Source organism: Anabrus simplex, chromosome X, assembly GCF_040414725.1.
Source record: "Anabrus simplex isolate iqAnaSimp1 chromosome X, ASM4041472v1, whole genome shotgun sequence".
Classification (NCBI taxonomy): Eukaryota; Metazoa; Arthropoda; class Insecta; order Orthoptera; family Tettigoniidae; genus Anabrus; species Anabrus simplex.
The window spans coordinates 221,361,802-221,378,441 of record NC_090279.1 but is presented as its reverse complement, the minus strand read 5'-3'; the positions used below and the strand labels follow the sequence as shown (position 1 = coordinate 221,378,441).

The following is a 16,640-nucleotide window of genomic DNA, read 5'->3' as shown; positions in this document are numbered from 1 at the left end:
TGTTTTTCCTCAAAAAACAAGGTGAAAGTTAAAAATGTGAAGTGGTGGTCGTTAAAACAGTTTTTGAACTGGAGGCCGTTTTGTTGTGATATTCAACTAATATCTGTACACTGCTGAATTAATTAATGTATTCAGTAATGGGCTGATACGTGTTCCAGCTCTCGACTGATGTACGTACGGATCTAACATGAGACTTATAGTCTGTAACGAAAAGATAAGTTAGGAATTAATTTGGTTGGTGAAGCTGTACACATAAACTGGCTTCAGTGATCGGGTCATGTGAGGTGAATGGGGGAGTATGATGGACTCGCTCACGGAGGGTGAGAAGTAAGAGGGACAGCAAGACGACGATGGTTAGAGTCAGTTTCTAACGATAGAAGTAAATGAGGCCACAAAACAAGTTAGAAATGGAGGCTTGTGGACGAGTTTATTTAATTCACAGGGGGTTGCAGACTGAACGCTATAATGATGTATTGATGGTTATGAATTTCATGTTTTTGGTCTGTATTGAACTGAGAATAATAACAACGTAAACGTTTCCACCTTTTCAATACTACAATATATTCACAAAATTACAAATTACACGGTACTAGTTTCGACCCATCTGGGGGTCATCATCAGCCGTATTGGAGCAAAGATCATTTGTGGCGAAATCCTAAGAAAATGTTATTTTAAAGAATAACAAGTGAAATGAGATGTTATGGTAATAGTTAATAATACAAGGAATATACATACTAAGAGGTTTATACTTTATTCTTTGTTAAAAACCTCTTAGTATGTATATTCCTTGTATTATTAACTATTACCATAACATCTCATTTCACTTGTTATTCTTTAAAATAACATTTTCTTAGGATTTCGCCACAAATGATCTTTGCTCCAATACGGCTGATGATGACCCCTAGATGGGTCGAAACTAGTACCGTGTAATTTGTAATTTTGTGAATATATTGTAGTATTGAAAAGGTGGAAACGTTTACGTTGTTATTATTATTACTTATATATTATAATGATGTATGCATTAACTGAAATGTTAACTTTAGAAACTCTCCATAAAGTGAATAACAATCAAAAGAATTTCTAACCGTTAGCTAACGGAACAGACAGACTTCCTTGAGCGATGACTACAAACACGATGGAAGATCCTACTTTGCTAATACAATGCCCAAGTTTACACAAGAAATTAAATCAAGAACCAGAACTAAAATGCTAGATTATGAAGAGGTAGTGCAGAAAACACAAGAGTTGTGTTCTGCAGATTCCACCTGTAAGAAAAGGAAAGAGGATCCGATCCTGCTGTGAGCCATGAAGTCCGTGAGCAAGCTTCTTCATTACACAGTTTTAAGACCATTTCCATTCATCAAATCTACTAAATCATTACTCTAGTCAATGTAGCCACTTCAACATAGGATACGAGTATCATCATAAAAAACTAGTCCTCAACAGCAGTCTGCTGGATTGACCACAAACTAAACCAGGACTAGGAATGAGTTAGCAAGCAGCAGATTACTCTGAATGAAGCTCAATACAGGGTGTATCCGTGATGATGTTGCAAACTTTCACGGATGATGGAGGACGGCAAATGGATCAGCTTCAGATACGCAACTGTAGTCCGGAAATGTGAGAGTTGAAAGTTACTAATAATCCAAGTTGTTAACTCCCGTCCGTTCTTAGCATACGCCGGGGCATCGGAATTTCGTCCTGCAGTAGTTCTTTAACGTGCCAGAAGCCAACAACATGCCTGCATTGATGCAGGGAGACACCATTTTGAACAGGAGCAGCGCATCAAACTTGTGCAGGTAAATGGATTTAAACGAGTAGAATTATGCTTAACTTCTGACTCCATCGTTTCTGGTATAGGGTTCCTTAAAATCTCAAATTGTTCCATTTGCTGTCCTCCACTGTCGCTGAAAGTTTGTAACACGATCACGGATCGCAGAGAGAAGAGATCAATGGTTGCAGCGACAAGGCAAAGCCTATAGATAATGAGGTAGAGAGTAAGAGAAAGATAACTTACGGACAAGTCGCTATGAAGGAAATCTGACCAACTGGGCAATAATAAGCACCTTTGTATTCTCCGTCTTCTCATATGGCTACAAGACTTGGACAGTGAAGATTACCAACAGGAAGCGCACTGTCTTTGAAAAGTGGTGTTCGCATAGAATGCTGGGCATACCTTGGATTGCCTGACCACATCAAGGAATTGTGCTTTTCTTTCTGTGCTGACTAAAGAATTCTCCAGTTTGTTGGCCATAATGTGCAGTGGGAAGGAGATGACCTTGAGACATCTGTCATGGAAGGGAAAGTAGAAGACACGAGACCAAGATGACATCAATTACCAGCTTACCCCTCCTATCTGCTTCGTGAAGAGCCGAGGACGGTGGGGCTATTTCAATGAACTCAACAACTATGATATTGTCTTTCTTGTATGTCCAGCCTTGAGTAGAAGTACAAACACAATCAAAGTACAGTAATCTGACGCATTGCAACGAGGATCATCTTCAGAGCAATAACAAAGCATGTAATGACAACTATCACTCAGTCCATAGTAACAAGACTCAAAGAGAAAGATGTTGACTAGTTAACTATGGAGGATAGCCATGATCTACTCGGTATTATTCGGGTGCTTAGCAATTTCTATCTCTTTTCTCTTTATAAATGACAGAAGTTGCATCAAAGATTATTTGATAGTCATTATATATGGCATGTTCTGCCACAGCACACTTCTCTGCCTGCGATGTTCTTTAACCCTCGTTGCTACCTTCCTACATGTTTGACCAACATAAACCAATCCACAGCAGCAAGTAATCCAGCACAGTTTAAACTAATAGGATCTTTGACAATTGCCTACAATGATATTTGGTTTAAAAATGTCTTGATATTGTGCCTTATGAGAATATTGCCAATTCTATCACTGACAGATCGTACGTGCCAGACTCAAAAGGATGAGAATCACGTGACAGCTTTTATCAATATGTTATTTGTTACTGCTCTGAAACATGTCAGCAGATTATAAACACTGCATGACCTAACATCCCCAAATTAATATCATAATGACATTTAGTGGTTGTGAAAGTCTATGTATTAAGATAAAGTACAAGTCTACAGTTAAAAATAATGATCAAGGAATTGAGAAGTTGGTTCTGCATTGACAGATGAATACACAACCATCATCTAGACTCAGAGTACCGCAAGGCTTGCTTTATCATTCATGCCGTAGATTACTGCTCACTCACTCTCACTCCGTAGGCTTCTGAGGGACGTGAAGTTCCCGTGCCGATCTCACAATCCACTGCCATCCTTTTCGATCTTGAGCCTGCTCTTCCCAGTTATCAATTTGGACGGCCCGGCATACCTTGTTGATCTCCTCCTTCCTCAGTACGTGTCCAGCCCAGCACAGTCTGTTGGATTCTACACACCCATTATAGTGTGTTGTTGAGAGAGGGTGTAAATCACATAATTAGATCTTTTCTGCCAGCTTTGAAAGATAGAATTGAGCCACGGGCCAAATATTTTTCTATAAACTTTATTCTCAAAGACTTACAACTGCTGCTGCTCTTTCTTGGTTATACTCCATGTCTCGGAACCGTACAGAAGTACCGGTCGAATGATTGTATTGTAGATAATCATTTTTTTCATTCCTTGTTAAAACTTGGAGCCTAATATAGGGCTCATAGTGTAAAATGCGTTATTTGCATTCTTAATTCTAGCTCGGTGTTTCTGTTGTCTTTGGTTTTGCTAATTGATTAATACACCAAGGAATTTAAACTCCTCTACTCTTTTAAATATATATTTCCCAATCTTCAAAGACAATCTGTCAACCTCTTCATGATTCGGTCTCTGTTCATCCAGTAATGTGTCTTTTATCATATACACGTAAGCCAATTTTTGCTGCCATTTGCTCTAGTTCCACAAATAATTGCCTAATTTCTAATTCACTGCTGCCAATAAGAACAATATCATCCGCATATGCAAGCACTTAATGTTGTCTCCCCAATATGGTGCCAACAGGTACAAGATAATCTTCTCCAGAAGAGGAGATAGTGCATCCCCTTGTCGCAGACCAGTTTTATTCTGGAAGCAACTTGATTTTTTGCCCTTGAGCAAAACATAGCTAACATTACCATCCATACACATTTTGCACATGTTAATTAATTTTATGGGAAAACCAAACTCCAACATGATGTTCCACAGCCCTTCTCTATGGATTGAATTATATCAGATCAAAAATTAGATGGATGGCTTTTCCGGCGTTTGCTCTATTAACCAGCGTTTCGTCTTAGGTCTGACACTAGACGAAACGCTGGTTAATAGAGCAAACGCCGGAAAAGCCATCCATCTAATTTTTGATCTGATTTTTGATATGCTCTATTGGTGGAAAAGAATCTAATTCTCTCCATGGGAACTTAGAATTTCCATTTGAATCATATGCCTTGAATAAATCTATAAAGAGATAATGATCCGACTGCTTGTGTTCCCCCACCTTATCATTAGTAGTCTTAATTGCAAATACGTTGTCTGTAGTGGATGTGTTACTAAAAACCATTCTGATAGTCCCCAATAACATTTTCAGCAAATCGTTTTAAACGCTGTAAAAGAATAAAAGACAGAATTTTGTAGGCCGTGTTTACAAGAGATATTACCCGGTAATTTTGAAGGTCTTCCTTATCCCCTCCTTTATGAATTGGGACAATAAGTGATTCCTGCCATTCGTTTCAAATAACTTCATCGTGCCATATCCTTAAAATGACCTTATAGTTGTAATCTTTCTCCACCGTATTTTTATTTTATTTTTTTGCTTAGGGGCTTTACGTTGCACCGACACAGATAGGTCTTATGGCGACGATGGGATAGGAATGGCCTCGGAGTTGGAAGGAATAGGCCGTGGCCTTAATTAAGGTACAGCCCCAGCATTTTCCTGGTGTGAAAATGGGAAACCACGGAAAACCATCTTCAGGGCTGCTGATAGTGGGATTCAAACCCACTATCTCCCGGATGCAAGCTCACAGCCGCACGGCCAACTCGCCCGGTCTCCACCGTATTTAATAAGCTCAGCAGGAATATTGTCACTACCTGAAGCTTTACGTGTAATACTTGTAATACCTCTTGATCTGGTATTTGTTCTTCTCATGGGGAACTAGATGGATCAGCAAATTCAGCAAGGAATCAAAGTATTCCTTACAGTAATTTAATAATTTGTCCTGATCAGTAATTAAATTTCCATACTTATCTCTCATAATACTCGATCTTGGGATGTTCCTGTTTCTGTAGTCATCTTGGAATGATTCTATTTGTCATCTCAGGTAGACTTTTTTCTTTCTACGAATTAATTTCCTCCATTCTTTCTGTTTTTCTCTGTATAGTTCCTCAACATCGGCATTCTTATTAGACTGCAGCCACTTGCTACTTCATTAACTGCATCTTGACATGCCTCATCAACCATTTCTTTTTCTTACTAATATCTTTCGGTATCACTTTCATTGCTACTAATGTTATGATCTGTTTCGCTTTATTCCACATTCATTCACAAACATCATCATTTGTTTCATCAATGTCTTCTATAGGATCTTCTCCCAGAATATCAAATCTGTTTGTAATTTCCACATTATACTTTAATCTTTCATCCTCTGCTTCAGTTTCTCAGTGTCAATTTTGTATCTTTCCACAGTCTGTGACTTACAAAAGGCTTTCAATTTAATTTTAACAGAAGCAATTATCATATTGTGATCAGATCCCATCTCAGCTCCTCTGTAAGCTCTGATATCAGTTATGGAGCTTCTATGCCTGTTATCAGTTAGTACATGATCTATCCGATTAGCAGTTTTACCGTCACACGAATACCATGTTTCCTAACGTATGTGTTTATGTGGGAAGGTGGTACTCCGCACATACATGTTTGTAAATGTAGTAAAATTGATTAGTCTAATGGCATTATCATTGCTTTCATCATGCACATTTTCCCTTCCTATTGTTGGCACAAAAATATCTTCCTTTCAAACTTTTGCAGTGAAATCACCCAAAATAATTTTGACATCATGTTTGGGTAATTTATTCCACAGTTCTAACAACTCCTCGTGAAAGGAGCCCTTAAACGTGATCATCCTTGTCGTTTGTGGGGGCATGGCAGTTCACCAGTGATATGTTAAACCATTTAGAATGTACCCTCTTTCATTCACATGTTCAAAGGAGAGCACTGATGATACTAGTGAGTTTTGGGCACAAAATGCAGTACCAAATTCGTGGGGTCCAGTTTCTTTACCACTCTTGAAAAGTGTTTACTTCTCCATGTCCTGTTTATACGAGTTTCGACTTGACAGTTAACCGCAAGTCAGACATTGGTGCCAAATTGTTACGAGTACAAACAGCTGATTCACGACACGTAACGCGAACATAAATGTATATAGTCGAATATAGGTCCACAATCAATTATTCTTCGTAGCAACATGCGTAACTCACATAAGATGAACAATAATACACAACATTTTTAGGATAATGCTGTAAGATAAAAATAGATCAATGCTCGAACAGATAAAACGTGAAAAAAATTAAATGAAATGATGCTCCTTCAACCACTCAATCAACTCATTATTTCTAGCTGTCATTATTGGTGCTTTGTCAAGAATGACCGAGTGAACTAACACAGACCGCGAAAAGGACTGAGCACAATACAACACACAGCTGATAGCACGTGGTTATAGTCAACAACGCTGGTAACCAGAACTAGAGTCTAACGCGCTCTATCGGACCGATCGGCTGCCTATGATTGGCTGTTTTTTTAATTCACTAAGCCTCCGCCAAAAGGCAGCGCTCAAATGTCAAGTCAAAACTCGTAAGAACTGAACTATACCAACCTAGTCTCTTGAATTGCAGCAATTTCCACTCTATACTTCTCCAGCTGTTGACTGAGGATTTTGAAGGATGCAGCTTTATACAGGGTTCTTACATTCTAAGTTCCTATTCGTAAAGCCGATTTCCATTGCAGGGTCGTCATATTTTGATATCCATTCTTATTCAACTAAGGCAAATGTGAGATATTCTTAACAACCTTTTTTTTTTTTTTAAGCAATAGAGCCGTTAACCTTATGTGCAACCCCCAACCTAGAGGACCAGAGACTTTTCTGTCAGGGTTGCCGTACCTTAGCCTAGTAGTCCCAGTTTTAAGGCGTCAGGTACTCGCCCTCACCCCTTCTATTAGAAGAGGATTTGCTGGTTATAATGTATAGCATGTGGTCCGTCAGCCAAATATTTCTTGAGTTTTATTCAGGTACACTTACTCGACTTGGGTGCACACCCCCCAAGGTTTCCAACCAGCCGATGCTTGGGATACCCATTCAGGTCTTTGGACTGGTTTCTCATTCCCTTCCCCATCCTACGCTGTTGGCCATCTAGTGGCTCTTCCGTCTTTATGAGCAGTTTCTCACTCCAAAGGCAAGAGAGTGCCCTTCCTTCTACCCGCTCATCTGTCCCCGTAGGAGGCCATTGGCATTTGGTAGAAGGTAGTCTCCTTATACCGGAAAATACTCGGTCCCTGCATTCGTTAGCCTCCTGTACACAATAAATATATAATATATTGTTGCTGCTGGGACAAAACCTCCTATGTGAAATATTTTAGCTAAGAACTTTAACCGGTAAGGTTCTGTCATCTAAGGTGCAATATTGTGTGAATTTGGTCAAGGCATTCTCGCTCTTCATAATGTATGTGCTGCGGGTCAGTATATCTCCAAAAATATGATCAAACAAGACGTTTTGTCCCACCAACGACAATATATATACACAACCACTGCCCCGTCTGTACCGCGGGGAGGTGAAATTCAGGATATCACCGTCATTGAAACTGGGACCAAAAGGCATTTTCCAGTTTCTCTGGTTCTTTAGAGAGGCATAGTTTACTGCAGACATTTTAATAGTAAGCAATGATAAGTGAAAATCTGAAGTAGCCCATAGAGCAAAACTGCCAACACAAAGCACCTATGCCACTAATATCGTAACACCCAACACAGATCCTTGAGGAACTCCATTTTGCAGCATTAATGTGTTAAAGGGGTTCAATTTTGGTTAAAAAGAAGAATCTCTGTTAACAAAGTGTAAAACCTGTACTAGTAATAAAGTAACTTTCCAGTCCACCATCGATAGCCATCAGGTCGTCTTCATGTTCTCTTAAATAATTTCTAAACTGGGAGATTCATACTCTATTAACAACAGTTCAAAGGGATAGAACACAGATATACATTCCACACACTGCACATTTAGAAAATGCCAACCCTGCAGTGCTATATTTCCACGAGAATTGTGATACAAGCCTACTCTACTTACACACAAGGGAAAAAGATCAAGACACAAGTATAAAGTTTATAGTAAGAGAGAAATATCCGCATCATCTTCAATCAACGTAGTTCATTATTGCCCACATTGTAAGGATAAACAACGGATTGTTTACAAACATACAGAAATATTTCGTGAGAAATTTATGATTCTACACTTTTTACATATACAAAGCAATGGCAATATAGGCAGAAGAGAATTATCCTTTACAAAATGGGTATCTTTTAGGTACAGCCATTAACAGAGCTCAAAACGTCGAGAGGAAGGTGACATCACAGCTCGGACATAAAAACAGATTAAAGCTAATGGAAATAAAAGAGGTTAATAACGATGACGTTATATCCCACTGGGCCAAGCATCATAGCCGGCAGAAAGCCAAATTCTTGCGTCATTCCTGCAAATTACTTCACCGCCTAAACAAAATAATCGCCAAGCAAAATAAAATAAAACAAACGGAGGGGAGGGACGTTTGTATCAAGGTTATCTGATCAGTCTTACGAGATGTATATCGAAGACTATTATATGTAGGGTATTAGTTAATATCAGCTGATAGGAGTATTTACCTGATATTATACCAAGTGCATGATGTCTTCCTTCAGACACGACAGAACACTGTATCCAGATTGAGCCTCAACTGGCGTAAACACGCCACAAATAAATCCAAAAGCAGATTTTTTAAAAATATATCCACTCACTACAATACCTTGGTTTTAGTGCCACTTTAAAGGAGTTTTATACTATAACACGACACACTTTTTATCAATACTCAGTCACTCCGAAACCAAAACATCACTATTTCAACCCGACACGACTGCATCAATTCATTCCCCTCTAAACACCTCCCATTCATTAACGTTGCCCCCCACCAGCTGATAGTAGTTGCCCAATCAGAAAACAGTAGCTTGTGTTTAATATACCCACCAAAAGATGTCGCATAGAGAGCCCCTGTTAGAACGACAGAGTTACCAATCAAAACAGTCTTACTACCTGTCTGTTTTGCTCGTTTTGTCTACACAAAACTTAAGTAAAACTTGCGTAGAACGAACCGTCACAAAACTTCTCTATAGTTGAAACTCCGTGCACCAATTTACCACTCAATTGCAATATATTTATTGTACCATATTTTATTTTACTTTGGCAATCAGCGTAATTGTTCCAAATTCGTTCGATAGAGGGTGGTTACTTAGAAGAGCGCGAAAGTAAATGTATGTCTGAGGAATGTAAATTTTCTTTTCTTATTTCATCTGGTTTTTAGACCAAAACAAGCTAAGATGATGTTATTTTGTGCAGAGTAATAAATAAGTTACAAGATTGTGAGCGGCTGCAGGGTGACCTCGGTAGTGTTATAACTGCTCATTGTCAAAATTTAGAAATCGCTTACATAATCTCCAGAATTGACTATTACTTTCCTATGATTACTTGTAATATAACCTGTGTATATATCTGTACATATTTTTCTACTTATACTCCATTGAACTTTCTTTTTAGCGTGTTTTGTTTTGAAAGGCAGATCCCACCTTCAGCTGGCCTGAGAATAATTTTCTGTTGATTCCCATTCTCACCTTCAGGCAAATGGTGGGACAGATCCTATTACAGACCAGAGCCACCCACACCTCAAACCACTACCACATATCTCCTTTCCTGAGAGGGTGACAAATGAAAGCCTTAAAAACAGAAAAATACGTATATTTTTAAAAGAGCATATAGCTTCAGATCTAATGAATGCATTTATCCATTTCAGGACTGCTGATAGACGTCATAAAATCTAAAGAAGCACAAGTTGTAGCAACATGCCCTTGTCTTACATGTGAACACAATACAGTAGCCTGAATGGGCTGTAGTGTAGTGTATACGTGAGTATACACCATACGCCTTCTGCTTAACTTCGATCAGTAGAATACCCGTGGGTGGGGGCAGTACAATAACCCCCACGGTATCCCCTGCCTGTCGTTAGAGGCGACTAAAAGGGGTCCCAAGTTCTCCTTAACTGGGGAGCGTGGGTTGGCAACCATGGGGCCTTCAGCCTAGTTCTGGCATTGCTGCCACTTACTTGTACCCGTGGTCAACTCTTGTTCTTTTCCGACTCCAACAGTATTAGAGCATTCGAGACCTAGGGAGTCTTTCATCTCCACACCCTTCATGGCCCTCGTCTTCCTTTGGCTGATACCTTCATTTTTCGAAGTGGTGGATCCTTTCCATTTGTCTGTCTTGATTAATGTTATATAGAAGATTGCAAACAAAATTGGCCTCAAAATATCATTTAAAAAAACAGAAATTATGGCCCAAAAACTAAAACTAAAAGAAGTTACCATAAATGGTAATAAAATCAAAATAGTAACTCAATTTAAATATCTTGGAGAAGTAATAACACATAACCTAAATGAAGAAATCTCAATCCAAACAAGAACAAATAGATTACCTAAAGCACAAAAATTAACATGGGATATCTACAAAAAGAAATGCTTATCAATAAATGCAAAAATAAAACACTACAACACAGTTATAAAACCGGATGCTACATATGCAGCAGAAACACTTTTCCACTTGAATAAACAATCAAAGACTGACAGACTTCAGAAAATTGAAAGGAGGATTGGAAGAACCTGCATCAACAAAAAAATACCAGAAAGATGGACAGTGGCGGTTAATACCTAACAGTCGTGTACAAAGAGCTAGAACCCATTACAGATACTATGCATAAGAGGAGACTGGGATTCTTTGGACATATCATGAGGATGCAGGATTCGAGATGTCTGAAACAACCAGTACAACACAATCTTGTCTCAAAAAATACAACAACAGGATGTAAATGGATCAGAGAAGTAAGAGAGGATCTGAAGGAAATAGGCCTTACAACAGAAGACACCACAAATAAGATAAAATTACCCTTACACGAAACAAACCAACACCACGCATACTTTCAACCGAGGAAAGGGCACGAAGATTGGAGCATCCGAAGAAGTACTGGTAGGACCACAAAGCCCGAACAATCCCTTCAAAGAGACCTTGAACGGTGGACTGACTAAAGTGATCCTATGCGGTCCTAAAAGAAGAAGAGAATGGTTGCCTAGTTGTATTTCCTCTTAAAACAATTGTCACCACCACCACTGTTCAGTAGAGTATACCTTCTGATTTTTGCGTATACTTTGTGCTTTGCTTCATTGATTTCATTTAATTTCGCTATTCTGCCACTAAGTTTTAACATTCCTACTCAAGCATTACCTCATAATAATAATAATCACGAACGTCACAACATGTTTATCAGATTTCTCTCACCATATGTTAAATAAAATGTGAACTGACGTATGCTTTCAGGCGTGTTCCATCTAACATTGGTTAGTTTTTTCTTTTGGCTTTTCTTATAGGACCTAGATAATATTGTATAACACTCTTGTAAGATCAAGACAAGAATATGCCTTGTTTATTTGGAACCTCCTACACAGCGGAATATGACGATCTAATTGAGAAATGATCTCAAGTATAAAGATTGGAACTTTCCACCTAATCAATACAATTATTTACTAAAAGGTACTTAAAACATTTTTACACTGCAGTACTGGTTTTGACCCTATGAGTGGATCATCTTCAGCTGCTGAAGAACCTTGTTCTTATTAAAATAACATGCAACATTAAAACACTACTTGTTCTAATTTAAATGGTTATTTCTGAATTACATTGATGCATTGTAGGACTAAAGAGAAATTTAAAAGTCTAAAGTCGTTCACCAGTTGGTTGTAATGTCACTGTTCTTGATGTTCAATCACATACTTATTCATGTAATTACTGTGTTACAATGTTGATACTCATGTTTTAAAAAACATCTTATAACTCAGTTTAAAGGTACTGTGTTTTGTAAAACTTGCGTCAGTAGGAAGTTTAGTAATAAAATATCATATACCTTGATGTACTTGTACAATGAAACAGATACGAGTCGTGTATTTGAGTGAATAAATTTACAGTCTTCTTGTTGTCTACTCCAGGGTCAAGTTATCTGGGTTTGATGTCCCATTATCTGTGATCTGTTGGACTGTGTTATTGTCCGGAAAGTGCCGTGCACTGCTCCTAGTACGACGGGGGCTGGCTATTGCAGCACTGGAGGGGAAAGGTGGTGGAGCAAAGGAGAGGGTTTGGGGTAGGAGGGGGCGTGTCTTGCAGAGATTTGGCTGTGTGTTCTTGTTTCTGTTTATTGACTCTCTTTAAGTAAGTTTTTAAAGGGAGGGATGGCAACATTGAAAAGGATGTTTGTTTTTTCTGTTATTGCCCCAAACCCTCTCCTTTGCTCCACCAACTTTCCCCTCCAATGCTGCAATAGCTAGCCCCCGTCATACTCAAAGCAGTGCACGGCGTGCTCCCGACAATCACACAAGTAAAAGGCCGAGACAGCAAGTACGTAAGTAACGCGCATATGCAATAATTCCATAACATATTCCGTAGACATTCTCTAATAGAAAAACTCTTTCCTTTCTTCTGTTTAGATAATTTGACACAGTCCAACAGATCACAGATAATGGGATATCAAATCCAGATAACTTGACCCTGGAGTAGACAACAAGAAGACTGTAAATTTATTCACTCAAATACACGACTCGTATCTGTTTCATTGTACAAGTACATCAAGGTATATGATGTTTTATTACTAAACTTCCTACTGACGCAAGTTTTACAAAACACAGTACCTTTAAACTGAGTAATAAAATGTTTTTTAAAACATGAGTATCAACATTGTAACACAGTAATTACATGAATAAGTATGTGATTGAACATCAAGAACAGTGACATTACAACCAACTGGTGAACGACTTTAGACTTTTAAATTTCTCTTTAGTCCTACAATGCATCAATGTAATTCAGAAATAACCATTTAAATTAGAACAAGTAGTGTTTTAATGTTGCATGTTATTTTATTAAGAACAAGGTTCTTGAGCAGCTGAAGATGATCCACTCATAGGGTCAAAACCAGTACTGCAGTGTAAAAATGTTTTAAGTACCTCTTAATAAATAATTGTATTGATTAGGTGGAAAGTTCCAATCTTTATACTTGAGATCATTGGAATATCGATATGGAAAATGAAGTTAATGGATTAAGATATTAATTGAGAAAGTCCAAAGAAAAAATATCAGATGTGTTTATTACAAGAGGTTTGGTTATTATCCCTACTACGAATCGTATGTTCTAATTCTCAAAGCTATTGATGCCAGGAAACTATCTCACAGAAGAAATTGCCAGGGTATGCATTTCCTTCATAAAGTAATAAATAACAAAACTGACGACATCCTGTGATAGACTGTAATATAAATGGCATCTTGATGTAGCGAAATGTATCCAATATTAATATTAATATTATTAATATTATTTCCTCTTCCTATATATCTTTCTTTTGTAGTTAAGTTCTATTATTAGTCTAAACCATTAATTTACTGTATTACTTGCTCATAATATTTAAAAAGTAGAAAACAGTGTAATTCGGGAAACCCGTATTGTTCACAACAATGGCTTAATAAATAAATATTTTTCAGTTTTGTGGCGGTGGTTCAATGTATCGTCTTTCCACCAGAATGAGAATTATTCCATGAGTTTGCAACACTGTCCTGTAGAGTCTGACGCATTTTGTAACAGTTTCTTTGTGACTGGAAACAAACACACTGTTTTACGACAGGACAGATGGATCGTTAGTTAAAAATGAGCAGTTTGAGTCAAAAATAGAAAATCTGGAAACGAAGATAGTGATAAGAAGAATAAGCCGTCAGAAAAAGTGCAATTTATCAATTCGTAAGCAATAAACTTGAAGGATATGAGTTATCACCCAATCAGCACACACAAAACTAGTTTCGGCCATCCTCAACAAGACGTTCCAGGTATTTGGAATGTTGCTATCGTCATCCCTGCTGGGAATCGAACCCAGGCCCTATGAACGGAACGCCACTATGCTGGCTATGTAATACAGTGTTCCTCCCCGGTGACCTTGAAGCAGGTAGCCAAGCCGTAGGTGGGTATCTGTAGAGAGACCAGACTAACGAATGGTTCTTTGGAAGTGGGATAGCACCCTTGCAAGGACAGTAGTCTGGATGATTGACACGGCTGAAAACAACCACTAAGTAACTCCCGAGGACATGCAACTCTCTCTGTACCAGTGAATGATGTACTGATGATGCCTTCCTCAGAGATAAAATAGTCATCCATTCGGATCTCCAAGTGGGGACTTTGAGAGATGGGGAAATCGTCAGAAAGACGTTTTGCAAGTCGGAGCGTGGAAGTTTGAATGCAAGACAAGACCTGAAGACACTGAAAGAAAGGTGAGATCAAGTAAGAATCAGTGGATACTTGATCTGACTGATGAATGGCAGAAGTACAAGAATGCAAAAATTTATGTGGGCAGAAAAGAATATAGGCAATTAAAGAATGAAGGGAGACGTGTGAAAACTACACCATTAGCTTAAATGCAGTCCTGATTTTATGTCTGATCTTAGACGATCCATTTAAGGACAGGCCATCATATATGGCATTTGTAGATCTACAAAAGGTATTCGAAAATGATAATTGGACCAAGCTATTTGAGATTCTGAAGGTGACTGGGATCCAATACTGAGAAAGAGGAATTATGTACAACCTGTACAGAAATCAGTCTGCAGTGATAACATTCAAAGGCTACGAAACAGGAGTGTGTCTCTCTCTCTCTCAATGTCTGTACAAAACAGGCAGCAAAAGAAATGGAAGAGGAATCAAAATCCAAGGAGAGGAAATGAAAAAAGATTTGCCAATACTCAAGTCTGCAGAATGGTGTGGAGTAGTACAGTGGAGCCTCCAGCAGAGCCAGCCTGGCCATCACATGATATAGATGTTTGAGGCCTCCACGGTAAGCATTAGCCACGTGTCTCGGTACGTGTGCTATTTACCAACTGATGAGCCTAGCGCTGGGGCAAAATGCTGGCAACCAGGAATGAATTAGCTGGAAAATTTATAATGTCCAATAAGGGACCAACTATATTGGTATTATAAATTTGGGACAAATATTTCAGGTTCCCTATGGGAATCAAAATCCATATCACCCATCGAAGCTGGCGTGACGTACTACAAAGCTCTCCTTCACTGCTGAGTGGGGTACATCATTTAAAATACAATTCCATAATTGCAACAACAAAAACTGACCTTTTCAACATATTCTGGTTTGATTTACACCGCGCTTGATATAAACAGTCACTTTTATTTTCTATATTTATACATTCAAAGAAAACTAACGTGTTATAATTTTTGTTTTACGATTTACATAGGTACATGGTTTAATCGTTCAAGCTACACATTACAATTCCTTGGAGGGGAATGACAGAATTTGCACTTTTATAAAAGTAAAATTCCTGTTATTCATTCATCAAAAAGTAACACATTTGCATAATTCAACAAGATAACTGCTTGATTTTGCACAGCGTTATTGTGTTGTACGAATTTCACTGTTCACTGAATTTGAAAATATCGTCGCCATAAGACCTATCTGTGTCGGAGCGACGTAAAGCCCCTAGCAAAAAAAAAAAATAAATAAAATAAAATAAAATTTGAAAATAGTATTTAAAACTTATCAGGCGTCCCACGGTAATAGGTAGCATCTAAATGGCGAGGGAGTTTCATATAGAGTACGGGCAGAGATATTTACTATCCAAACATATGTACAGTAGGTCTTCAAATAAAAAACCTAACTGATGTTATTCCCGGTAAGCGTGAATGGATCGTTGGTGAGTTTATCAGATAATCTAAACCCAAACAACCAGATGAACTGCTGAATTTGAGAAGGGGTGTAGACAAAATGATGGAGGTAGAGTGTTACGAGACAGAATCGGACAGTGAAATCACAACGGAAGATGCTATCAAACGAATGAAAGTGGGAAAAGCAGCAAGATAGGATGAATTGTGTGTGGAAATGATAAAAGCAGCAGGACACGTTGGCCTACAAGGACTGCATAGACTACTTAGTTGTATTTGGACAGAAAATTCAGTACCATATGACTGGAGCAAAGGAGTAGGTAGTAAACCTATATTTAAGAAGGGGGACAAAAACATATGCAATCATTATCGAGGAATCACAATTATATCTCAGAAAAAATATTTGAAAGGCTACTAGAAAAGAGAATGAGAAGAAAGGTTGAAGTATAAGTACAAAAATAGGAATATGACTTTCAAAATGGAGGATCAACAGTACGATGCAGTTAATGGAAATACATTGAGAATACGGAAGAGATTTGGTGATGACATTGCTAGATTTAGAAAAGGCTTACGCCTGTTGTGCACCATCAAATTTTTCTTTTCAATTCAACACCTCACAAGAAAA

The 16,640-nt window shown here is 38.2% G+C and overlaps 1 protein-coding gene across 2 annotated transcripts in view; it reads right to left on the bottom strand.

The window, feature by feature from the left end:
- wkd (whacked) overlaps positions 1–9,144 on the bottom strand; it is a 569,688-nt gene extending 560,544 nt beyond the window's left edge. For both annotated transcript variants that reach the window (XR_011019063.1, XM_067159072.2), the window contains exon 1: positions 8,886–9,144. The gene's annotated coding sequence lies outside the window, so the exon portion shown is untranslated. The remainder of the gene's footprint in view (positions 1–8,885) is intronic.
- Between the last annotated feature and the right edge of the window lie 7,496 nt (positions 9,145–16,640).